General features: G+C 32.2%; 1 long non-coding RNA gene across 1 annotated transcript in view; it reads left to right on the forward strand.

The window, feature by feature from the left end:
* LOC146995097 (uncharacterized) overlaps positions 1 to 27,547 on the forward strand; it is a 64,006-nt gene that overhangs the window by 25,830 nt on the left and 10,629 nt on the right. The window contains exon 2 of the long non-coding RNA XR_015043538.1: positions 27,426 to 27,537. This is a non-coding gene — a long non-coding RNA (uncharacterized LOC146995097). The remainder of the gene's footprint in view (positions 1 to 27,425; positions 27,538 to 27,547) is intronic.

Here is a 27,547-nt window from a genome sequence, read left to right on the forward strand (position 1 = left end):
ATTACTCAATGCAATAATTCCATTGCAGTTTTCTAGAAAATTATAAAATTTTCAGTTTCAATAAACAAATATATAATATTTCGATGACTCAGCAGGTAACATAATTTATTATCTTTTAAGTTTTTTTCGAAAACACCTCGACAGATATAGAATCAGCCGCAGACTGTACTAACTTTAACAAGCGCAGTATCTGAGTGTTCACATTTCTGTTTATAACTGCAATAAGAACAAGTATAAGTTTGAAAAGTTTACCAATGGCTATGTGGATAAAAGAGATGATCATAAGTATTTTGACCTGGTTTTGGTTTCTGTTGTTGTACGCTGGCTGTAAGGAAGATTTCGTGATTTTTTCCATGTGAACTAGTTTTCTTTATAAATTCATCTAAGTCTTTCGTTAAGTACATACAAAGTTGCTACATTAAACATTAGTAAGTGTTTACATAGGTAAACATTTTAAAGCGACTAGCGTAAAGAAAGATTATTTAAATTATGTTTTTAAAATGCAAATTCAGAACACTGAAAACCAAACAGTAAACATTATAAGACTAATTTAATAATCTTTGGTTTGGTTTACTTGAAATCTTTACTTAAAAAAACGTTGAAATTTACAATGTTTACAACAAACTATTTTTCTGCCATATTCATCGATTGCGTTAATCAAAATCTAAAATTATTTAACGTAAAATGTAATTATCCGAAAATTATGTAAAATGAGAATTTTTTCCCACTATATATGTAGCTTACAATGGCTAGAAAAAAAGATAGCTCTAGATAATGAGTATTTCTACAATGAAAAAACTCTATTGACTAGAAATAGTCCTTGGAGACCTTAGTGTCAGTTGGCCTGCGGATGTCAGGTTCCCTTCCAAGTCGTTTTCTTTTCCCAGGAGGCAGGGGTAGAAAGGATTCTTCCCGATTATTATTACTTTTAGCAACGACGTTTACAATTATCTATTCAATCCTTGCTAATCAGACGAATTTGGGAAGAAAGGGAAAGTTGTAGATAAATTTTGCTTCTTCCAGTGCCAGTTACAAATCGTGCAGTTGTTCAATAACATTTGAACTATATCATTAACGTTGCATATTACTAAAATGTACTTGTTCTTTAAAGTCCTTGATCTGTTCTAAAAATAATACCGCAGAAGTTTCAGAAGTGAAGTACAATTTAAAGCTACTTAACATTTGTATGCATATAAAAAAGTAAAATTGTTTAAAATGCATATAGTTTAACGCTTCCTGTTTTATTTGCAATAATATTTCAAAAATAAAACTCGTGTTGGTTACGATTCAAGCAATACTTAACGGGATAAAGAGCCATACTTTGTTAATGCATTCAGTTTTCGTCGTTTTAATAAAATCCATTATGATACTTATGCTGGTAATTATAAACTGCATTTACGGATACAGAAGTATGATTAATACACTAATATCACAGAATATACGCTTTTTATGCTCTGACAAGTTTTGTCAAAATACTAATTTTTAGTTCATATACAAGTCGTAAATTCCCTAGCCAGATTCCTTTTTTATATAAATAGATGCATAGAGGACAAAATGGAACAGTTAATTATATTTTTTATTCTTTTACAAAATTTAATTCTTTTAGATATAATTTTTAACGGTAAACGATATTCTGTTAAGTTATAATAAAAAAATTATTACTAATAATAATTTATATCCTAATATTTATATCCTAATTTAATAATATTTATATCACTCAAAACAGAATTGGAAAACTCATTCAAATCATATTTAATCAAAACATTTTACGAAGTTATGGGAAAAAGGAATTTTGGGGTTTGTTTGATTTTTAACGGTGAATTCAATCATTAAAACATTTTTACCGTGTTTCCTCATTCATAAAACATTAGCAAAATAATTTACTAAATAATTCTTAGATGTAATAGTATTCTTGTTTATCTTTTGTTATATGACTAAAAATAAATAAAAAAGCGGCTGGTATTCAATATTTATTTTTATTTAATTACAAATACTTGGCTATTGGTACTTAAGACATAGTCTTTCCATATTATCACTTTTCTATTCGGCCTTGAAATTATGTTAACGACCTAATAGAATTCGGAAAATCCTATGATTGCATAAAACTGCGGGAGGTGCTAATAATGACAAATTTTAAATGAAAATAGAAATTTATTTAAATAAATTTATTTAAATTCTATTTGTGCGTGTCTGCTTTATGCATTTAATCTATCAAATGCAGAAAAGTGAGAAAAATCCATCCAACACAGAGAAATAATTCTTCTAGTCTGTGCTAAGATTGTATCAAATTCATTTAAACTTCCGTTTAAATTCGAAATGCGATCTCTCAAATCAACGAAGGAATACATTTTTGGCTTTAAATTCCACATTAGTAGCAACTGTATAATAGCTAAACGTGCTCAAAATATTTGTAGAAAACCGCCAAAATTCTAGAAATTGCTATAAAATCCCGAAAAATATTAGGAAGATTATTGCTTGCCATTTCCATGCTGAAAAGATCAAGTGTTTACGAGGATGAGCTCGACTGTTAACGAACAACTTGTGGAAAAAATTCAACGCTAAAATATAAATACGTATGCCAAATTTTCCAAAAATTCCTGATAAATATTGTACTCTCATCGTAAATATATATGGACTTATAATGTGATGAAAACAGTCGGTAAAAGAATGGATTAAAATTTAATTTCCAAAAATAAATTGGTCTACTAAAACTAAATAAAATAGATTAGTAAATAGTAAAAAATTGTGTAACAAAATAAATAATGATCTTTTTTTAAATACTGCCCAATAAAACATGTCGAATAATTGAAAATTTACAAGCTTGGAAGCTAAAATTCTAAAAAGATTTCGGAAAATTCGGCCGTCACATGTTAAAAGAAACAAGTCTACAGGCTACTAGTACAAAGAAAGAGGAGGGAGACGAAACGAAACGCAAGCCATTCAATACCGGGGAGGCAATTTTATAGCTTATCCATCACACTAAGGGGAAGCAAACATACTGCCTTAGGCTGGGCCATCTTAGAGAGATTTCAGAAAACGAAAGCGATTTTTTTGGAGGGGTTTGTTGTCTGATAACGCGGCCGTTTTCAAAGCATTTCGTTCCGAGAGGCGAGCTCGTTGATGGGTTAAAGATGTTTTTTTCCCTTCCTGATGAAACAGCGGCCGAGCGGTAAAGTCGCTGAACACTGGTAGTTCGGTCCGAGGTTCGAATCCCGCGAACGGGCTGGCTGCATGGGCGTTTTCGTGGTTTTCCCCATGTGTAACGTGTATGCGAGCCAGTTTCCCTTAGAAAGTCCTCCAGGAAGGCATCCCTCACTTAGGCAAATAGCCGTAGTGTGCTTTGTCATAATAAAATAAACCAAAACCTTTTGATGAAACCAGTCTTTCCTTTCATCTCATAGCTTCAAAATGTTTAGCCTCTAAAGACTGATAAAGGCTCTGACAAAATACTTCGTGAAGAACTTTCTAAGGGAAACCAGCTGTCATACGCGGTACACATGAGAAAATCCACGAAAAGGCCCATGCAACCAGCCCGTTTACCGGGGTTCGAACCCCGGAGTGAACTACCAGTGTTCAGGAACTTTACCGCTCGGCCGTTTGTGGGCCTTTATGAAATGGAAGGCGATAACTTTATTAACTTTAAAATGATTGTCAGAAATACCAAAATGTTTCGAAAAGTTGGATACTTTTCAATATACTTTCAGAATGCTTAAAGAAACAGAGAAGAAAAATAAATTTTTTCGTAAAATTTAGTATTCGTTTTTTTTTTTTTTAAAATTTAAAACTTTTCAATCTTATGATATTTGATTCTTGCGATTTCAAAAATAAAATATTTGATTAAAATATGAATAACATTTTAAGAAACCAAATGTAGGATAAAATTGTGTAAAGCAATGGGCACAATGATAAAACTGTTTAACCCATCAACGAGCCCGCCTCTCGGAACGAAATGCTTCGAAAACGGTCGCGTTGTCAGACAACAAACCCCTCCAAAAAAAATCGCTTTCGTTTTCTGAAATCTCTCTAAGATGGCCCAGCCTAAGGCAGTATGTTTGCTTCCCCTTAGTGTGATGGATAAGCCATAAAATTGCCTCCCCGCTATTGAATGCATGGAGGTAGGAAAGGGAGGAGGGGCCATTCCGCGCTAGAAGTGAAGCACTGCTTTGAAGCTTGGGTCACCAGACGGGGTGTTTTTTGTTTACATTCAGAAGCTCGCTTGACAAAATTCTGATAGTATTTCGACACACGACAGTTCCATAGAAATCGAAAAAGGGACACTCTCGCATGAAAGAAACATTCATAGTGTGATGGATAATAGCAATTTGTATAGTTTACTGACATTTACGCAAAAATCACATCTTGGTTATTTTTCGATAACTAACAACAGCGATTTTGATTATGAATTCGTTTTATAAAATTCTAAGCTGTTGCACTACAAAAATATAGATTTTAAGAAAATTGCTAAAAGAGATCTGCCAAAATTTATTTTCTAGAAGATTTGAAAAGTTTGAAACTTGATGGCTAAATGTAAATATAAAATTATGTATGTTCAAATATTTGTAATTAGGCACATAGGTCAGATTAAGTTTTTATTAAATAGATGTGAAGGAAATCTAGTTTTCCTCAGAAAGTCCTCCCTGATAGTTCCCGTCCTCTTGCGCAGATGCCAATTCCATTAAATTTTCTGCATTAAACACAATTGTAATTCTTTCTTTTTAAAGAAATCTCAGGGGAAATAATTGTAAACATCAGATTCAGTGCGATTATGAATTATTATTTTAAAGTAGTTAAAATTTTGAGTGGGAAAAGCATTTTTAATACGCTCATAAACAAGCCCACCTCTAAACTGGCATCAAACTGTGTCGATTTCTACAACAATCTATATAAATATGTTTCCAAAAAATTCTGCTAAAATATTAAAAGTTGTATTTGTAGAGCATTTATTAGTTAGATTTGTGACTACCTACTCAACTTTTGGTTTTCATAACCTATAAGGTATTTTCTCTCGCCTTCTTAGCATACCTTCGTGGTGTAATAGTCAGCACGCACGGCGTGTGTTCGAGAGGTTGGTGGTTCGAGTCCCGGCGAAGGCATTGCTCCTATTTCACATGTCCTGCTTCGAAATAACCTAATGTTTCTATAGTGGCACCCAAACCAAAAATAGGTGGTGGATGATGATTCTCCGTCGCAAGGATTTGGCGATTCGGTCCCCTAATCCCCAGTCGCCCTTTAAAAGGGGGAGTATATACGGTATTTTCTCCCGCCCGTTTTAGCATGCATTCGTGGTCTCAGTACGCTCGGCGCGCATTCGAGAAATCCGTGGTTCGCGTCCCGGGTAAGGCATTGCTCATTTTTCATGTCTCTTGCTGTTAAAAAAAAATGTAATGTCTCTAAAAACCTTCCATTCATAAGAATAGTAATAAAGTCATGAAGCATAGGGGGTAGGGGGGAAAAAAGGAATTTTAAAGAAAAGATTATTTTTACAAAATGACTCAAAATTTCTTGAGACAGTATAAGTAGTTATATAACTCAAATAATTAAATATTTGACCTCTTAATTTTACCAGTATTTCTGTATAGAAATAAAACATTATTAAATATCTTTAATGAGTATCATAGATAGTGGAGCACATCGAGTGAGCTTCACAATATTTTCAAAAGCAACCACTTTGACAAATGAACAGAACTGTCGGGAATCGCTTATGAATGTCACTTACACGTTTCATAATGCCAAGAATGTTATAAAAATAACGGTTATGCTATATCAACAACTTACCGATCTTTCCAAAGTGCTTAAAAATAGAGCTGTTCCAAAAATTGTATTCAGTTCATTCACGGTGTTTAATCAAAAGCTCGTCGTCGATTTTTGAACTGCTTATCGATAAGCTATTGAATTCAGATTTTGTACAATTACGTTTACGGATGATAATAATTCGATTTAGAGTTTTTAAAATTTAATGTCGAAGAAATTTTTTGCGCATATTTCCATGTATGAATAAAGTAAAAATCTTAAATTTTTAAGTTTGCATCATTTTACAGAGCGTAAAATAACTTTTGAAATAAAATTTGCATGCAATTTGTAACCTAATTTCTGATTTGGGGGAGAATTTTGTTTTAAATTTATATATTTTTTCGATTATTTGAGGTAAAAGGATACTTGGAAGTAAAAGACTGAACCAAAAGTAATAATAATAATAATTTATCGCATAGATTAATGGTAATAAGAGATTACTTAATAGCTTCTTTGCTAAATTCCTGTACAGTTTTATAAGAAGAATCATAGGTTCTTAAATTACGAAATCAAATAATTGAATCGCATTGTCAGATGTATAATATTTATAAATTTATGAAGACAGCCTCACGTTTTTATTATTCGTGATATAAATTTGTAGAAGAATTTTTTAAAGAGAATTATTTAATCTCGTATTCCCATTAAATTACACGATACATTATTTTTAAAAGAAAGGGCGTTAGCCGAGAAGGTCTATTAACTTCATTTTTTCATTTTCCGTTGAAAACTATGTCAGTTCACTTTTCAAACTGTTGCTACCACATATTACAGCCCTGTATTATATTTAAAGAAATTAAATAATGGTTTTGGTTTATTAGATTACGGCAAAGCACTCGAGGCTATCTGCCTTGAAATTAAATAATGAATAATCTGCACAAATATATGTATGTTTCTCGCACTGTGATAAAACAACGCTACCTAGACCCATTCAATTTTGAATAACGTACATTTCCACCCGAATATGGGCATCTCGAAGCCGAGATTTGGAATTTGTTTTATTATATGTTTCCTATTTCGTAAAACTTCAATGAATTTTTTATTAAGAAACTCAACGATTTTAAAGCGAGCAAAGACAACACTGTATGAAAATAATAATATAAAAAATTATCTTCAACGGGCGAGACTGTGTATCGTAAATTCTAAAGATATGCTCATTTAAAATTTATTTTGCGGTATTGATGTTTAACTGAAGTTTTATCGTTTAAGTGCGAAGAACATGATATTTAAAAATAAAGGTAACCCACAAACCGTTAAAAAACGCCCTTTGGGCGTAATGTAAAATCTGAAAGATTTGCATTCTCAGATTTTTATGTTTGCATTTATTACTTTTATTTTTCTCGTTTTAATTCATTAATGCTCTTATAGGTAAACGTTCATTTTGTAAAAAATTCCATTTTTTATTCAATAACTGCTCTAAAACAGAAATTCTTAAATCCCTTTATATATGCATCCACTTTGTAACTGGTAATAAATTTGTTTCTTTAGAGTCAGTGTAAGGCCTTTATCCGAAAACATCAAGGAGATTTCTCCCCACGCTAATGACAGCCATTACCCATTGTCGTCAGGATTGCATGAACCCTTGTCCCCTTAGGCATTGGGGGTCGGAAGACATACAAAAATACGGGCTAGTCCTTTTCGGCGTGTTTTTTCGATAATACAAAAACACGGGACTGTCCGTTTTCGAGGGTACATTTAAACTAACAATAATCCGTAACGAACCGTTAAGAGACCTGCATAAAAGAACGAGAAAATCCGGGTGAAACCGTTAATGGGTTAAAGCAGTGTATGCAAGTCATCCTAAGTTAAAATATCGGTTATACATCTCTCTTATTTATATATATTTTTTCTGAACGGAACATTGAAAGGCGTGTAAAACTGTGCTTTACTGTATTTTCTCTTTTAATATAGTATGCAGTTTTCAAACGCATCGTAGTCTGGGTTACAAAGTATTCTTCCGAAAAAAACGCAGTTCAAATAAATAAAATCAAATTCTGGAAAATTGATATTAATAAATATATTTAAAATGCACAGTTCGAAGGAATAAATAGAAAATTTTAAAACAATTATCTGAAGAGACAATGCAACACAAACAATTAAAATAAAAGTATAAAAATTTAAAAATGACCTAAAATAATAGCTATGACGAAAAATATATATAAAGAAAACTATTTGAAAAAAAAAATAAATAAATAAACGCTGCACCTTTATTTACGCAGTTCGAATAGGTAAATAGAAATTTTTAAAACAGTTATTCGAAAAAAAAAAAAAAAAAAAAAAAAAGTGCAACTTAAACAATTAAAATGAAATTCGAAAAAGAAAAAATTACTTAAAATAATAAGTTATAATTAAAAATATAATATAAAGAATATTATTTGGAAAAAAGGAACGATGGTGACTTTTTTTCCTAAGGAAACTAGGTTGCTATATATTAAGAAGTTCGCCAAGTGAAGTATTCTTGGCGCAAACTGACAAAAAAGTGCCAACATAAATTTGTGAATTTCTCCGTAAATTTCGCTCCAAATTTTACAAAATTTCATATTTAGGCGTAATTTGAGTCGTAGAATCGAAATATGTCAAAAAATTGGTATGTTATTTCAGAAAAAGTCCGATTTTGTGTCAAAATACCTATGTTAGAATAGTGCTATATATAAATCTAATATATATCCTAAGTCGCGCTTTCGAGACATAAGAACGCAATTTGAATTTTGTCAATCGGCCCAGTAGATCGGGAGATATAGGACTGTCCCATTTTTTTTTTTTTGAGCAGTGTACATATTAGGGACGGCGGTATTTGAACGAAGTGGCAAATGGTGAAAACATTTTACACTAGCAATAAATAATCAGAGCTTTGAAGATCCAGGTACACGGGTCATGTCCATAAGTCCACAATATTACAAAGTCTCTGATATAACAATAAGAAGATTACGAAAATGACAAATATAAGATCAGTGCTTTGAAGATCCAGGTACACGGATCATGTCCATAAATCTATAAAGTTTCAAAGACACTGGTAAAATGACACAATGAAGATAAAATAAAGATAATAGTACTATGTAAAATATATACACATTTCACCATTTGCTGTTATGGAAGATGCCTCTTGGGCGCTTTGCTGCAATTTCTATAGTAGGATCATAATTTATCAGGTTACGGATATGTTCATATTGAGAAATAAATGAAATGAAATCGAAATCGAGTCATTGGCTAGGCGGCAATTAGTAGCCAACCGCTACTTTAACCGTCTCTGTTGGTAAATTGCCCTATGGCGTTGGTACTTAAGTTTGTAATTAAGGCGATTTACGCCGCGCCAACTAGGCGAAACTTGTCAAATTTTGTGAAATGTAGGTGGAGTAAGGGAGATGATTGGCAGGAGCCTGTCACGTGGGTGGTCACCAGCTTACGCGTACAATGAGAAATATTGGAAATATTAATAATTATCAAGTTTTGAAACAGGTTATCTAGATTGGAATAATTAAACTAATATCGCGATCTAAATGAAGACAAATGGCACAACTAAGTGCAAAAGATTAGCTAAACAAAATATTCAAATTCATCCTTTCTGTAAAACACAGATTGGACAGTGGTAGTCACGTGGGAGTCACCCTCCCGTGAACTGTCCACAGCCCAATGCATCTTGAAATAGTAGATATCACAATTCAGTGAAGTCTTGGTCTGAGAAATTAAACACTAAAGTTCTTGTACAACACTGAGGCACATGAGTTACTGTAACTGTATTCACTATGTACATATAGGGACGGCGGTATTTGAACGAAGTGGCAAATGGTGAAAAACATTTTACACTAGCAATAAATAATCAGAGCTTTGAAGATCCAGGTACACGGGTCATGTCCATAAGTCCACAATATTACAAAGTCTCTGATATAACAATAAGAAGATTACGAAAATGACAAATATAAGATCAGTGCTTTGAAAATCCAGGTACACGGATCATGTCCATAAGTCTATAAAGTTTCAAAGACACTGGTAAAATGACACAATGAAGATAAAATAAAGATAATAGTACTATGTACAATATATACACATTTCACCATTTGCTGTTATGGAAGATGCCTCTTGGGCGCTTTGCTGCAATTTCTATAGTAGGATCATAATTTATCAGGTTACGGATATGTTCATATTGAGAAAGTTCTATTTTAGCATAGAAATTGTGGCTCGTCGTGAGAATTTGATCAGCTATGGGTCTTATTTTTAGTTCTTTATGTATCTGCAGGTTACGTACGAACCATGGGGAGTCAACAATTTGTCTGAGTATTTTGTTCTGAAAGACCTGTAGTTTGTGTCTATAAGTCTTGTACACAGTGGCCCAGATAGGCACTGCATAAAGTAGGGTGGGTCTTATTAAGCTGGTATAGATCTTCTTCTTGAGACTGATATTTAATTTAGCATTTCTTCTTATTAAAGGGTAAAGAGACATTTTAGCAGCGGTAGCTTTGCGCAAGGCATACTCCGTGTGTTCTTTGAATAACAGCTGTGAGTCGAAGACCACTCCTAGATACTTGGTACTTGAAACAATTGCTAGAGCTTGATCATTAATTTTTATATTTACATTCACAGGAGTGATCTTCCGATGACGTCTGAAAAGGAGAATTTGGCTCTTTGACGGATTTACTTTTAATTTCCATGAATCATAATAGTGTGCTATGATATTTACTGCGCTTTGAAGTTTATCTACAGCGAGCTGAGGTTTTAGCGACTTGGTTAAAATTGCTGTGTCGTCGGCATATTTCACTACTTTTGCATTCAAAGGAACAGGCATATCGTTCGTGTAGATATTAAACAGAAGCAGTCCCAGAACGCTTCCTTGAGCCATTTCGCTTTTAATTCTTTTTCTTGAAGAGAGAGAGTCATTAATTTTTACCTGAAAGGTCCTGTTTTTAAGATAGCTTTTCATGAGCTTAATAAAACTGATGGGCAGATGAACAAGGTGCAGCTTGTAGAGGAGACCCTCATGCCACACCTTGTCAAATGCTTTTTCTAGATCTAGAAAGCAGCTTGCGATTGTGTTCTTTTTTTGCGAAGGAGTCTGCAATAAATTCTGTAACGTTCAGTAGTTGGTGCACGGTACTATGACCGGCTCTAAAACCAAACTGCTCTTTACATATAATTTTCTTATCCTCTAGATGTTGAGTTAATCTCTTTTGGAGCACACACTCAAATACCTTTCCCAAACTGGGGAGAAGGCTGATCGGACGGTAGGAGTTTAAGTCCTTTGGGTTTTTCCCCGGCTTGACAAACGTAATTATCTGCGCGTGCTTCCACTGTTGCGGAAAGTAATTGAGCCTCATACAAGCATTGACTATGTTTGTAATGAGGACTATGTAGGTTCTTGGGAGAGCTTTGAGAACCGTATTGGTGATGCTATCGTAGCCGGGAGCTTTCCTGGACTTTAAGTTGCTAATTATATTACTTATTTCTGCTGGAGAAGTTGGGTTGAAGTGATTATTACAATTTCTGTCAGCTAGGTGGTTAATGAAATTATCGACTTCTTCATCTGTCTCATCATTATTAGAGGCATGATTGGTGAACGTCTTTTCTAGATGTTGCGCAAGGGCTTCAGCCATGTCATGTTCAGAATAAGCAATTCCACTACTGGTGTGGAGAGGACCAATATTTCTGTTATTAGTATTCCTTAAGGAATTTCCAATACGCCAGACTGTATTCGGAGAGAAATCCATGGAGTCTAAGAAATCGTCCCAACAATTTGATCTGTACTCTAGGAGGAGGGTCTTGATGTTCCTAATTTTTCTGTTCAGATTTCTTTTAACAGTGGGATCGCCTGTTCTTCGCCAGATTTTTGCTGTGCGGTTTTTGTCTTTTATTTTCTCAATGATGTGGTCGGGGAGCTTATCTTTCTTATAATCATCAAGGGCTTTCTTAATTTTACTATTGATCTTAGTGATATTGTACTCAATGTCTACAATATCGGCAAGAGCCGGGTGTGCAGGTAATTGTTCTAGAGAATTATTGAATTTCTGCCAGTTTATAATTTTCTTTAAAGGCAAGGTCTTCTCAAAGCCATGGTAAGTAAATTTAACAGGGAGATGGTCAGAGGTTAATTGATTAATCACCTGTAGGAAAGGGATTTGCTGGATATTTTTTGTAATAACAATGTCGAGAACATCCGAGCTGCCTGTATGATGATACCTGGTAGGTTCCGTTGGTCCAAAAATTCTAAGGTCATTCGTAAGAGCATAGCTATAAAGTTTGTTGCCATTTGTGTTATTTCTTTGAGAATTCCAGCTATGATGTTTAGAATTCAGGTCCCCTGCTATAATAACAGGGTGAGTGATATTGTTAAAAATTTGCAAGTCATTGTTGGTGAGAATGTTTCTGGGTGGATTATAAGCCGAGATGATGACAATCGGCTCATTTGTGCGCGAATGCACAACGATCGCAGTGGTTTCAATGCTGCTGCTATTGGGAATATTAAACTCGTTGGCGTGCAGATGCCTTTTAATTAATATCATAGTACCGCCGCCCCTGTTATGGTCTCTGTCCGTCCTGAATGCGTTGTAACCATTGATCTTGAACTTATCATTAGGTCTGAGCCAAGTTTCATTCACTAGAAACACATCAATATTATGGTGAGTAAGGAAGTTTGCAACTTCAACGTTCTTGTGGCGAATACCGTTGGCGTTAAAAAATGCAAGATTTAAACTGCTGGGGGCAGTGAGGTGAGTTCTTGAATTACTGTTAATGTGGTTAAAATTCATAATTGATGCTTGATAAAAGTTCAAAGGCTTCCCAGCCTTCTTCGATTTTTTCCAATATTGATTTAGATTTTAAGAACCGCTCGAAGAGATTTTTTCCTTGCAGGAATAATTTCTTCATCCAAATTATGAAATCGGAAACGGAGCCTAAGTTCTCACTTTCGACAGCTGCGTCCTGATTGGTGGATGAAGCATTCTGCTCATTAACATTTTCACTGCTATTTTGAGTTATGTTTCTTCTTGGAAGAGGTGGGAAATTTTCTAAGTTGATATCAGGGGGACTATTTTTTGAAGTTTTTCTCGCTTCTTTTTGGAATTCTTTTTCTGCAATTTTTCTTTTCAAGTTATCCGGATGCATTTCGCAACCACGGTACGAACTAATGTGGGGGCCTCCGCAGAGGCAACATTTGCCGGGTAAGTTTCTGTCTTTTGTACACAGCTCCGAAAAAAAAAAAAAAAATAAAAAAAAATAAAGGGACAGTGCTATATCTCCCGTTCTACTGGGCCCATTGACAAAATTCAAACTGCGTTTTTCATGTCTCGAAAGCGCGACTTAGGATATATATTAGATTTATATATAGCACTATTCTAACATAGGTATTTTGACACAAAATCGGACTTTTTCTGAAATAACATACCAATTTTTTTACATATTTCGATTCTACGGCTCAAATTATGCCAGAATACCAAGTTTTGTAAAAATCGTACGAGTAGTTTTTAAAATATTAGCTCTCAAAATTTTAGCTCCTCAATGTTAATTGAATTCGGCAAATATTTATTAATATCTCTTTTTTTACTAAACTTTATTTATTTTTTCTCTCACATTTCGAAATTTAGGTTCATTCCAAATAAAATTTACCCATTTTTTGTGTTTTATTTTTTAAATTTCTATTTTTAAATAATTTTTATAAATTTTTCGAAAAAAATTTTGAATTATAACCTATAAAATTTATACCATCATCATAAAGTAGGTGTATTTTTAAGCATATCTGCAAAAAATTAGACTTTTTTATTCAAAATTTTCTAAGATATACACGAATTTACACATTTTCGCGTTTTGAAATTTGGCATCTTTTTTTTGAGCGATAATAACGCCAAATGTGGTCTATAGATTTTTGTTACACTGAATTGCCACAGCTATTTTTAACCTTAAACTTCAGGTAAAATTTTACGGAGAATTAATTATATTAAATTTTTTCCCACAATAAGACGTAATAAATATTTATTAATACTATATGAAAATCTATTTTTTAAATTATAGTTGATATTATTCAAATTTTTAACAATTTTTTTAAATTTCTCTCTTTTATCCTTTTTTTAAAAAAAGAGTACGTTTTTCTAAGAGTAAATTTTTACCTTCGGCGTTTTATCGTCTGCTACTTTACTTCGTTTAAATCGAATTGTCTAAAACTGAGAATTTTCGTTTAATGTTTATTTGAATTTAATGAAAATATTTTATGACATTAACTGCATAATTTATTTCTAAACAAACTGTTGCTTTTGAAGTGGCTGAAAGAGCGGCAGATACTATCATCCATATTTTTAAAGCATAGTATATTTTTATAGAAATATAAGATTTTGAATAATCATTTTTATAAAAGTCAAATTATGATATAAACATACAACCCTCTAGAGACTGAATTAGTGGAAGTTCAATGGTTATGTAGAAATGATCTGCAGCTACTTAATGGCTGGATAAGTCAGCAGATTCTGTGGACAAGCAAGAATAATTATATAAACGACACCCAACATTCTGTATTTTTGTATTGAATGTCAATTTAATCTGTAAAAATGTATTTTTGTGCGTAGCTTATTTTCATTATATCCTTAAAATTCTAATTTAGAATGTAATTGTCAAGAACTGAATCCTAATCATCAGTAATATAATAAGTAATTATTACGGTTCCTTCTTATAAAGTAATTGCAAATATTTCAAAAAACTTTCTGACTGAATGCAAATATTTTTCTATGCAAAATTTTTAATTTATATTAATCAATATTGCACACGATATTATTTATTTGCACTTCAATTTTTACCGTCAGCTCTAGTAGAAGTTACAAATCAATTATATTTAATTAAGGATTGGATTGGATTATTTAACTATGGCAAAGCACACGAGGGCTATCTGCCTAAAGGGAGGGATGCCTTCGTGGAGGACTTTCTAAGGGAAACTGGCTCGTATACACGTTACACAGGGGGAAAACCACGAAAACCACGAAAATAAATTCTCATAACCTCCTTTACACGATTCCCAAGTTTGATAACATTTGGTACGGTAGTTTTCCTTTTATAACCATTTCAAATTGGAACTTTAATTATAACCACCATGTAAATTAAACTTTAAAAATTTTACAGTTTGGTTCAAGTCCCAGCTTTAAATATATATATATAAATATAATCTTTTATATTAATCCTCTTAGAAAGAATGTTTTAAGAAGCTAATTTTTCTCTCGCGTTATAGATTGTATAAAAAAACATGATCTTTAATATGATTTAGATTGTTTCAGCCGATATAAGAATCGGGTTACTCGGTGGTACAGAATTAACCCCGCTGGACTGTTTTATTTCTTTGTCATTTAGCAAAAATCTTTTAATTAAAATATTTATCCTTTGGACTTCGCTTTTTTTTTTTTTTTTTTTTATTTATAGTTAAAATGACTAGAAAATGAAAAGCTGTCTTCAGCTGAAACGCAATTCATGTAATTGATATTTTAAAAAATTGACAAGAAAGCAAAATTTATGGAAGTCTAGCAATCGAAAAATCTTAATTTTCTTGTGTGTGCACTGAAAATAACTGTAGAAGGAAAGAAGAAAATTAGGTAGAAAAGTAAGCAAAAATTTGCAGGGAAATTTGGCTCTCAGACATACCAAGATGTTTCAAAAAGTTGGACGCTTTTGAAGATACTTTCAGGATACTTCAGTGAATTTAGGTGTTCAAAGAAAAAAACACTTGGACGTGTACACCAGCAAATACCATTAATTGAGCTTGTGGTTAACAGAAAAGACAATATGGTTTAGACTATATGGTTGTATAAATTTAAATTATAGAACATCATATCGTATCATAAATGGAGAATCCCATGATTTTCTCATTCGAATTATTTGAAGATTCAGGAGTTTATCCAGTGATGTATGTGGATGTCACCTAAAGATGTTTTTTTTTTCCTCCTGATGAAACAGCGGCCGAGCGATAAAGTCACTGAACGCTGGTAGTTCTGTCTGAGGTCCGAATCCCGCGAACGGGCTGGCTGCTTGGGCATTTTCGTGGTTTTTCCCATGTGCAACGTGTATGCCAGCCAGTTCCCCTTAGAAAGTCCTTCACGAAGGCATCCCTCCCCTTAGGCAGATAGCCCTAGTGTGCTTTGTCATAATTAAATAAACCAAAACCTCTTGATGAAACCAGTCTTTCCTTTCATCTCATACCTTCAAAATGTTTAGCCTCTAAAGACTGATAAAAGCTCTGACCAAATATTGATGAAATGGATTGAATTGAATTATTAAGTTACGTCAAAGCAGGGCTATCTGCCTAAAAGGAAGGATGCCTTTGTGAAGAACTTTCTAAGGGAAATCAGCTGGCATACACGGTACACATGAGAAAATCCACGAAAACGCCCATGCAACCAGCCCGTTTACCGGGATTCGAACCCCGGAGTGAACTATCAGTGTTCAGCGACTTTATCGCTCGGCCGTTTGTGGGCCTTTATGAAATGGAAGGCGATAACTTTTTAAAATGATTGTCAGAAATATCAAGATATTTCGAAAATTGGATATTTTTTAATATACTTGCGGAATGCCTAAAGAAAAAGAGCAAGAATAACGTAGAATGCCTGAAGAAAAAGAGAAGAAAAAATACATTTTACGGTAAAATTTAGTATTTGTATTTTTTTTTTTTAATTAAAAACTTTTTAATCTTATGATATTTGATTTTTACGATTTCAAAAATAAAATATTTTCTAAAATATGAATAACATTTAAGAAGCCAAATGTAGGATAAAATTGTGTAAAGCAATGGGCACAATGATAAAACTGTTTAAAGCAGTGTATGCAAGTCATCCTAAGTTAAAATGTCGCAATCCTAAGTTAAATGTCTCTCTTATTTATATATATCTTTTCTGAACGGAACATTGAAAGGCGTGTTAACTGTGCTTTACTGTATTTTCTGTTTTAATATATGCAGTTTTCAAACGCATCGTAGTCTGGGTTACAAAGTATTCCTCCGAAAGAAACGCAATTCAAATAAATAAAATTAAATTCTGGAAAATTTATATTAATAAATATATTTAAAATGCTCAATTCGAAGGAATAAATAGAAAATTTTAAAACAATTATCTGAAGAGACAATGCAACACAAACAATTAAAATAAAAGTTAAGAATTTAAAAATTACCTAAAATAATAACTATGACATAAAATATATATAAAAAAAACTATTTGAAAAAAAAAAAAAAAAAAAAAAAAATGCTGCACCTTTATTTACGCAGTTCGAATAGGTAAGTAGAAATTTTTAAAATAGTTATTCGAAAAAAAAAAAAAAAAAAAAAAAAAAAAAAAAAAAAAAAATAAATAAAATAAAATAAAATAAAATAAAATAAAAAAAAATAAAAAAATAAAACATGCAACTTAAACAATTAAAATGAAATTCGAAAAAGAAAAAATTACTTAAAATAATAAGTTATAATTAAAATATAATATAAAGAATATTATTTGGAAAAAAGGAACGATGGTGACTTTTTTTCCCCTCACAGGAAAGGAAACTAGGTTGCCATATATTAAGAAGTTCGCCAAGTGAACTATTCTTGGCGCAACTGACAAAAAAGTGCCAACATAAATTTGTGAATTTCTCCGTAAATTTCGCTCCAAATTTTACAAAATTTCATATTTAGGCGTAATTTGAGTCGTAGAATCGAAATATGTAAAAAAATTGGTATGTTATTTCAGAAAAAATCCGATTTTGTGTCAAAATACCTATGTTAGAATAGTGCTATATATAAAACTAATATATATCCTAAGTCGCGCTTTCGAGACATGAAGAACGCAATTTGAATTTTGTCAATCGGCCCAGTAGATCGAGAGATATAGGACTGTCCCATTTTTTTTTTTTTTTTTTGAGCAGTGTACATGTGGTAGTAATATGGTTTTGCCCGCATTTTAAACACCTGGGCTTGTGCTTACAGTGAGCATGACTGTGGGCATACCTCTGACAGTGGTGACACTGTTTGTGTCCTGGAGTGGGTCTGAAGGGAGTAATTTTAACAGCCAAATCTAGAATATGCGTTATGTTGTATATTTTCTTGCCTTCTATGCTGCGTTTGACTTCAACCATGAAAGTGGGTAGTTTGACAATTTCATTGTCTATTTTCTTGGTAACTTGTCTTACTGTTTTAACCGGAATGTTATTGTCTATTAGTTCTTCCATAATGTCCTCGGGTTTGGTGTGAACAGATAATTTTTTGATTACAACTCTTATCGGTTTATCCTGAGGGAGAGGAAAGGTATGGTAAGGAATTTCTTTTTCGTCTAGGTATCTCGTGACTTCACGATACTCAGTGTCCGATTTAACTTTAATGTGGATATCACCACCTTTCTGTACACATTCCATGGATATGGTAAATTGCTTAATATTATCTCTGAGGGCTTTCCAGTCCGTGACATCTGAAATGATAATCGGCGGAATTCTGTTAGCCTTTTTGTTGGGCATAATGAAATCACCTTCATTATTAGTACTGTCTTCTTGTGAGTTTAGCGAACTAACATTTGTAGTGTCCATTTTATCATCTATTTTTAGTGAAGCGTATTTATTTTTGGTTGACGTCATTGAACCGTTGCTGTTTTCACTAAGTGTGCGTTTGTGGTATTTTTTGGGTGTAATCCATTTTTCATTATAATTATTTATTTTGCTTATTTCCTGAATAACATTTGAAACTGGTTTGGGTTGCTACCGCAGATATTTTGCACTGAATCTCCTGCAGCTTGTTTAATCGCTACACACTTCTCAAGCTCTGCATAGGTTTTTTGGAGCCATTGCTCCATTTCTGGGGTAATTTTCCGTAAGCCATTTCTAAGCGTGTTAAACGCTAAGTTAAACTCAGACATAATCTGCCTACAATCCTCAATCGTGCCATGTTTAAGAATATTCTCAACAATATTGCGCTTATTAAGGATTGCTAAATCATTTATCTCATCCATATTTACCAAGTCAAGCTATCCTATCGATGTACAAGACGTCCATAATGAAAGCGTAGAAATCAAAAATATACTCACGAACTTGTCCAGATGAGCTACTCCAAGTACACCTCTCGAAAGAGACCAACGAAAAACACTTACTATTTATAAATAAATTTCCTTCACTTCCTAAATTTTAGAATCACACTCGTAGAGCAAAATAATAATACGAACTCAAACAACATTCGTATCAACTCAAATTGACTACTGTGTTAGTTCAATTGAACTGTAAATGAAATGAGAGGTTTTCCTCCATTTTATAGCATTTTAAATCGCGCGCGAGAATTTTGTGGAATTTTCTCGAAATCAAAAAGAGATATTTATTTATTAAGTGTTGAATGCACGTGCTCTTGTATTTTTAATTTTCCGGCTTAGCTTTCCTATAATATTTGTCATGTGCTGCACTGCACGGGAAATAAAACAATTTAATTAATAATTCAACTAACATTTAATTTGTAATTCAACTAACATTAGCTATTTAAATACCAAATCCGTAACAATATGTTTCGAATCATTTTATTATGCCATTTTTTTAACCACGGAATTAATAATTTCTGAAAACATGGAAGCATAATTCTTACTTCCCTAGTTTTTCTGGAATTTTAACATATTTTGTCAAATGATGATATACAGGGTGTATATAAAGTCCCGGACCCATTTTGATGTTTAAAAACTAATTAAATAATGAAGCTATAAACAAACTTATGGCATTGATTGATGGAATAACTTATATATTTTCCTGTTTCGCTGTTTTAAAGAACTGTCAGTCTAAAAATTTTAAATTTAGCTGTCAATATTTTTCTTTTGCCATATTACTACTCTTAATGTACTTTTTGATAGTTATTCAGTACGCGAAATTTTAAATTACATTTAAAATACTTTTTTAATATAATTTTTCTTTTTGTTAAATGGAGAAAAAAACTGCCCCGTCAGCTGCTTTCACATCGTGCATTCGTCCGGCATACAATTTCAGTTAGAAACCATTGGTCCAATTTATATGCACTAATGAATGACTCGTTATGAAATTTCAACATATATCATTACAGTAATATTCATAATACAGTAATAGATGCAATGCTATATTTAAAGGTTCTACAATGCATATCAAACAAAATTTAATTTCCTTCTCAAGAATAATTTCAGGATAACTTATCAAATTTTGTGGGAAGCACGATGCTATATAAAGTTCACCATATTGAAATAAAACACAATGAAAAATAAACCTAAAATCGCGAACTGTCCGGTGTCATTGCAATGCTTAATTTAGCGAACAGATACACTGTTTATTCGAAGATTATCAAAACCGTATAGCATTTTAAACAGAATTCGCGACACTTCTGGAAAAAAAAAAAAAAAAACTAGTAAAAGTGGCAGGGAAATCACTGTAACAGCATGCTTGAACGATGAAAAGTATAGTATTTAAAGTATAAAAATTTCTTTAAAAGTTGTTTGACAGACATTCATCAATATTAATTTTGTTTGTTTAAAGCAAGAAGGTTGGAATAGGTGGAATAAGCATGATGTCACAAAAATGAAAGCAAAGGAAATGTCAAATGCATGACGTCACACCTTATTATGATCGCCAGACAGCGCATGGATAACACTACGAAACACATTGTTAAATAGAATTACACTGATTTTGAAAGCAAATATCAGCGGCTGGAGTTTCGGAAAGTGTTTTAGGTATAATTGCAAAAATAGCATTAAAACTTCCACTCGTCTAGATTTTTACCATGCATACGTTTGCCTTGCAGTTACCATTTGCACATTCACATGTACCTAGATTTTATTAAATTTGAAACAGTTATTTTCAGTCCTCATGATTTTTCTATATGTTATATAGAAAATCGTTTTTCATAAAAAAAATCAAAATTAGAGAAGACTTATAAGCATTCAGTGACGAACAGCTCAACATGTAGCCAATACCGATTAGAATGTTAACAAAAACAACTAGAGGCCTGCTTATGGCAGCGGCCATGATTACTCCGGAAGTAATTTCGTGACGTTTCATGGCTTCATTTGCATTGTACGGGACGCATAATTCACAAGTGCACATGAGCGTAGCCACTGGGGTGAGGGGTTTCTGAAATGGACTAATGAACTTCTATTGCTCTTGTGACGGTAAATCTTCGTAACTGAGCATCTGAGCGTATGCTGTTTACATTTTAATTTGCATTTGTTTCGCAGTTATAAATGTATGGCGTAATAGTAGAAATTCTCATTGTGCTTTCGCTTTATGAGTTTATTTAATTGCTGACATTTCGCTTTCACGATTTTTATCATGCACTGATATTCGGATTGATGGTCGCGGCACATTATCGCTCTTTACATCAAGTAAATGACTCAAGCTACAATTAGCCTCGAATGTTATGCATTTACTAACACATTAAGAGAATTCAAGTGTATAATTTTTTTTATTGAGCTGAGAAGGACTGGAAGTGTTACAATGAATCTAGTATTTTCTTATTTCAGTCCTTGTTTTCTTTTGATTTTGAAAGTGTAAGATTCAAAACATATATTCTGTATGATCTGATTATATCTATTGTAACATTAAAAGTTAAATAAATTAAATATATTCTTTGTGAATAAAATAAATTCCTTCTGTTTGAAGAATATTTCTTGTGCAGACAATGCATACAAAAGTGAATTTTTATTAAATGGGAAATTTAACATACGGAATGTATAGGAATGCGAATGAATATTCACGGTAAATTTAATATGACAGTAGTATCGCAATTTTTACCTTAGTAATCTGAAAGTCAATTATACTAGATTCAGTCTAGGCAGCGTTATTTTTAAGATGCATGCATATATATATAATGTGTACTGTTTTAAAAGGTAGCTTAATGTTTAATTAAAATCGTTTAATAGAAATTAATACAGAAGAACTTTACTTACAGAAGTAAAGTTTTAAGTAATAGTATAAAATTGCAGCAGCACAAATGAAATTCCTGAAAAGCACTGATAAACAATATTTTGATTTGTGGATATGTATTTCAAGTTCTTTTCAGTTTGACATAGTATTCACAACATCAAACTAATTCTGAAGAACCATGAGCAACTCTAACTAAAATAAAATTCTATTTACAAAATGTTCGTACTACCTTTTAGTGCAGCTAATAATTATGCTTAAATATTAGTAACATTTTGAATTCGCATTTATTTTTCTTTTTATTTGTTGCATAGTTTTGCTCTCTACAAAAAATACCATTCATAATATTTTAAGTGGTATATTTAAGCCTGAATAATTAAATGAATCTGGATTAAATGCTATTTCTTCACGAGATGCAAAATATAGATATAATAATAATAATATGCAATTGCATAATTTTATTGAGAAGTTTTACATTACTCTCAATAAATTTATGTAATTGTATTTAAAAACTGCAAGACAATTTTATTTCAAATGTATAGAAATATATGTGTTTTCATCTGAACTAAATGTTATCTGAACTAACTGAAACAAATTTTAAATAGCAATTACAGATACCATTTTGCAATCAATCACCCTTAAATACAAAATGTTACGTAACTGTTATATAACTTCTAAATTTAAGCACATACCTTTACTTTCGGATAAGAGGAATACTAACAAATGAAGTTTCTTGAAAACAGAAATCGAGATTGATCAGTCGAAGTTTTGCGGAGTATCCAACATGTGTTTCTATTTCTTTCAAATTCTTTCAGCCAGGTAGCGAAATCTTCACAATTGCTTATATTTGATCTAACTGCGCAATAAAAATTTTTGGAAGAAATAGACTATGCTTTAATTATTTTGCACAGGAAAATGTGTGGCAAAATGTTTTCGATCATAAATATTAGTAACATTTTAAATTCGCATAACATTTCAAAAGCGCGCCAAAGGTAATTTGACATGATAGAAATATTACTGGAAGCCCAATTGGTCCATCCTAGGAGCCACTCTCTTGGTGGCTACACAGAAGTGCACTTATGAAATATGCGAGTGAGGTTTACTCCATTTATTCTATTCTAACTTCCTTAATTTGAAGTGAAATAAGAGAGGATTATCTGCCAAATAAAAGTTTGCCTTGGTCAAGGATCTTTGTAACAGAAACAAGCTCGTCTTCACGTTACATATACGAAGCACATGCAATTAATTCACTTTGCTGAACTTTAGTATAATTGAAATAATCAGTATTCAACAGTCTTATCCACTTGTTCGCGACTTTTTTTCGAAGTTTATCTGTAAGGACTGTTTGAAGAAATCAAGTCGCGGAATACTCATGGCAAGAGTCAAAGGTATCTAGTTTTACCAGCGTATTTGTGAAGAAGACTATTAATTTTAAAGGCTCTTCATATGGACATAAATATGTCTTGATAAATTTGTTTAGAATAATTGTTGTCATGCTATCGTTTATTATTTATTTAATTTTTTCCATGATGGGAACTGATTGATGATTTCAATCTAATTATTTTGTAAAGAAAGGGTAAACAGTTATAAATTTCAAATTAAATATTCTATTTTCATTTAAAAATATTGATTACAAATCAAAAGCCATTGATACTAAAAAGAATGCCTCCAGAAATAGTTATGCTGTTTTATAAATAAATATTTTATGATGCTTTATGACTAGTTATATAAATAAATAAATGGTTATTGAAAGCGTATCATATAGACATAAATTAAATAAATAATAAATGGCACTTACGACACTAAGGCAACTGAATCTTTCACGTAACACGTAGTATTTCCAGTCAGCTTCTTTACAGCATTGTGAGCCCACGGGCAAACCAATATGCTGGGGCTTTTGCAACAACTATGCAATGAAATGAAATATAAACGAGTTAGAGAACCTCTATGCTTGTGTGGCTCACGGGCAAGTGTCCAGAGGGCCATGCATTAATTATGACGGACCTAGTTCCAGTTATAACTGAAAGCATCGAACTAATGTTAGTCCAAGACTAAACGAACCACCACCACCGATACAATAGGATAGTCTCTATAAATTTAACTCTCTCACATTCTGAGGAGACATTTGTCTTAAATATGTTTGTCTCACATAGAGTATGACGATCTCAAATAACTTTCAGCAACTGCTATACTTTAAAATCAAGTATATGTATAATAAAATTATGAGAAATATAAAATGAATATTTTTTTGCTTTAGAAAGAGGATCTCCATGATATATTTTCTTAAAATGCCTGTAATCTTTCTTTAAAGGTAACGATAATATTAATTTGTATTTTACCTAGTTATTCAATTTAGTATATTTCTTCCAAATTCTATAAACGCCTACAGTGATTAGGCAATGTTTTGATTTTACTCAGTGGAAAACAAACTACAAAAATTAAGCTATCAAAATGAATTTGCAAAAAAGCTTTAACACGCCAGCATATACGAGGTACTTTTTATTTCCTTTCTTTTCTTTCTTAAATTTAATTTCTCCTTTCTCATCCATATCCTTTTGATCGGGTTTTCCAGCTCTTACCTTGTATTTACTCCGTCATACTTTTTTCAGTTATATGCAGAATACAACATAATCGTCATGCAAATAATTACACATATATAACAAAATGAAAACAATGAGATTAAATATGAACAAAGTTTTGAAAAAAAAATGGCTTATTTTATTCATGTCTTATTATTTTCAATTTCGCATGCAACAAGTTTTCGGAAACAAAATTACACATACGAACTGCACAAAAGTTCGATTTTAATTAATGTGATGGCTACGCTTGATGATTCAATTTTAATAGTTGTTAATAGTAATTCTGTAAGGTTTATATTGAGTTTTTAACAGTTATATTTAGTTAAAGCTACTTTCCTGTCCCTCCTAATTTCAGCTTACAATTTCCTATCTGAATGTGTTTTCAGAATCGCGTTTAATGGACACGTGTAAGAGTGGTGTTTGAGTCGAAGTTCCACTGACTTCGTTAGAGAACCTCAGAGTTTCTGACTAACGCACGTTCGCCGTTTAAGCTATTAGTACACTCGGCCGTATTTCAAGCCCTTGATAGCTTCGCCAGCTTATTTGATATTTAGGGGCTAACTACTGAGAATTTTGATACCTTCGGCTGTATCTTTTTAGTTAAGCATTAGTTATTTCTCATTACTTTGAGTTCAAGCCCAAGTGGAGGCTTTGCTGTACTCTCTGAGAAAGGAGCCGACTGTACATTCTTATTTTGAATAATAAAGGGTAATTAACCCTTCTTGAGTTTATGTCTCTGTTCCGGAACTCAAGTGATTATTTGCTTATCTGTTCACGAGATTCCTACACATTTAGCTGTTAGATAAAATAGTGGAGCCCCACATTTCTAATAGTTGTTTTAATAGTTTAATTTTAATAATTATTATTATCCGAAAGGGGCTGTAGCACGGAAAGGTTATTCGTCTCAAAACGGCATTTTGTGGCGTTTCATTATAAACGGCTAATCACTGTTAAAATTGTTGCCAACAAATATTATCGCCCTGTATTATAATTAAAGAAATTAAATAGTGAAGAATCTGCATGAATGTATGTATATTTCTCGCATTATGATAAAACAACGGTACCTAGATCCATTAATTTTGAATGAAGTAATTGAATTTTGATCCATTAATTTTAAATCCATTAATTTGAATCCTCCACCTGAACATGGGAATTATATTGTTTCAAAAATATATTAATTATTTTTAGGCATTTTCTCTTACATTAATTCTACATCATATTTTCCCCTCACTACATGTTACTGCTTTATAGCAGTAAACAATTACTTACAATTTTTTTTTTTTTTTTTTTTTTTGAGATCCAAGTGGATCTTGATTATGACGATTAATTGCCGGTGCACATTGGGCTATCGACCTCTTGTTTGTCATCGACAACCCTCAAAATGTCATCGAATCCTAGGGGGTCAATATCGATCCCGTTAGGAATCCCTGCCTTTGATGAAAAAAATTATCTTCATGAGTAAACTCATAAAAAATTGTTTCTTAGTCAATTAAATTAAAAGTTGCTTCATGATTAAACTCATAAAATAAAAAAGATTCGTTTGAATTAAATTTAAACTACAGGTTGATGGATTCGTTATTTTCAGTTTATTATACTTAATTAATTTATTATTTTGAATTTACTATTTTTCTGATTTACATTTGTTTTTATGGAACATTTAAAAGTTCGATATTTTAAAATTTAAACTAAACTACTATCGCTTTAAGATACCACTTACTTTTATTTTCTGATAATACTTTATCTAATTTTATATATTCTTTTATACATTTCCATGCAATTAACATTAATACACAATGCGAGGATTTCAAAAGATTTGCAACATTGAAGGGTAATTTTAAAAAAGGATAAAATTACGTTGCACATCTAGTATAAAGTGACTAAATACGACTGAGGAGCATACTAAAGTATCCATTGAGAAGAAAAACATGAAGTTTTGCCTATCTAACTGAGGATCTGCATTTTCTCCGTAAACCACCTATCATATGGTATACGTTCAAACTAAAAAAAGTCTATGAAGAAATCCGCATTGATGCAACAGATTCAGGCCGATGGCTGTCAGTCTGAATATGTGCTGGTGTAATTTTACAGAGCTTGAAATAGGTGTGATAGGTATACAGAGCATCTGGGATATCCCCGTAGAAAATAACAGCAAATGTAATGAAAAGCGAGCTCGAATGGCAATTGCAAAATATCAGATCAGTGGCAGTAGCGCAGCTAAACCAATGTGCGACAGATGTTTTTCACTCGCCCGTGGTAAATTGTTCCTTTACACCATTTGTAAGAAGTGGTTTCATTCTTTTTAAATTACCATGTATTTCACAAACATTTTTATTAATATTCGCCACTTCAGAAATAGAATTTTGATTTGTGAGTTATTTTTCATCATTCGTTTATCATTAGAAACTGAGAAAGAGGAATGTTTTAAAATGTTTAATTTCGCAACTAAATGCTCTCTTAGCAACTGCAAGAGGCTTAGCTCTTAGTTAAAAGAAATATTATTCTAACAACACATGGAGGTGGCCATTTGCTGAAGAAGAAAAAAATTAGTAGTTGTATCATATGTTCAACACCAGACTATAGGAATGGATCAGCGCTCTAGGTGCTGAGTTTTTGATTGTATGATGATTGATTACTGACCATTATTTGAAACATTTTATACAATAGCACTTATCCTATATCAGAGATTAATGATTGTACATAATAAGTTTAATTTTAGTGGTTAAGAGAACATTTTTTGTATAATTTTTACAATCATAAAAATTTGAGATCAGAAGATTCTTCTTAAATTATCTTACATTATATTACTGCAACATTATGGAGGGTAGAGAAACGAGCTTACTAAACATGATAATGCAATAATGATACGTATTGTTACATAATAATAAACAGAGGCTGATAAGAGTAATGCTGAGCATAACATCGCAGAACTCTCCATATTGCCTCTATAAGATAACAGCAGCTCAAATCTGAAAAGCCCTGCCTACATGCTGCACAATTCACTTTATCGCGGGAAAGTCAGGCCTGACTAAAGATATAAAACAGTATTATTGAACGAAACAATCAGCAAATTCTAATATCTTTAATATTTTAGTTCCGTTATAACATATTTTCTAGCTAATCTTTGCGAATTTTAATCAGTAATAACTCGGTCATTCACAAAAAATTTTAGTATCATGTTATTGACATATAACGTCTTGTATAACTTACGTTTTTTATTTTGGTATTTCCTAGCATAACAGAAAGACTGCAAATTTCAAAATGTTTTTGAGAATCTTATGCTTAACTTCTCTTTGTTGTTTCGTCCTCACTTCTGCTGAAGACGATTTTGAACCAACCCCTGAGCGTAAGTATTT

This window comes from Stegodyphus dumicola, chromosome 10 (genome assembly GCF_044657685.1).
Source record: "Stegodyphus dumicola isolate Sdum_Otavi_A_Nest chromosome 10, ASM4465768v1".
NCBI lineage: Eukaryota > Metazoa > Arthropoda > Arachnida > Araneae > Eresidae > Stegodyphus > Stegodyphus dumicola.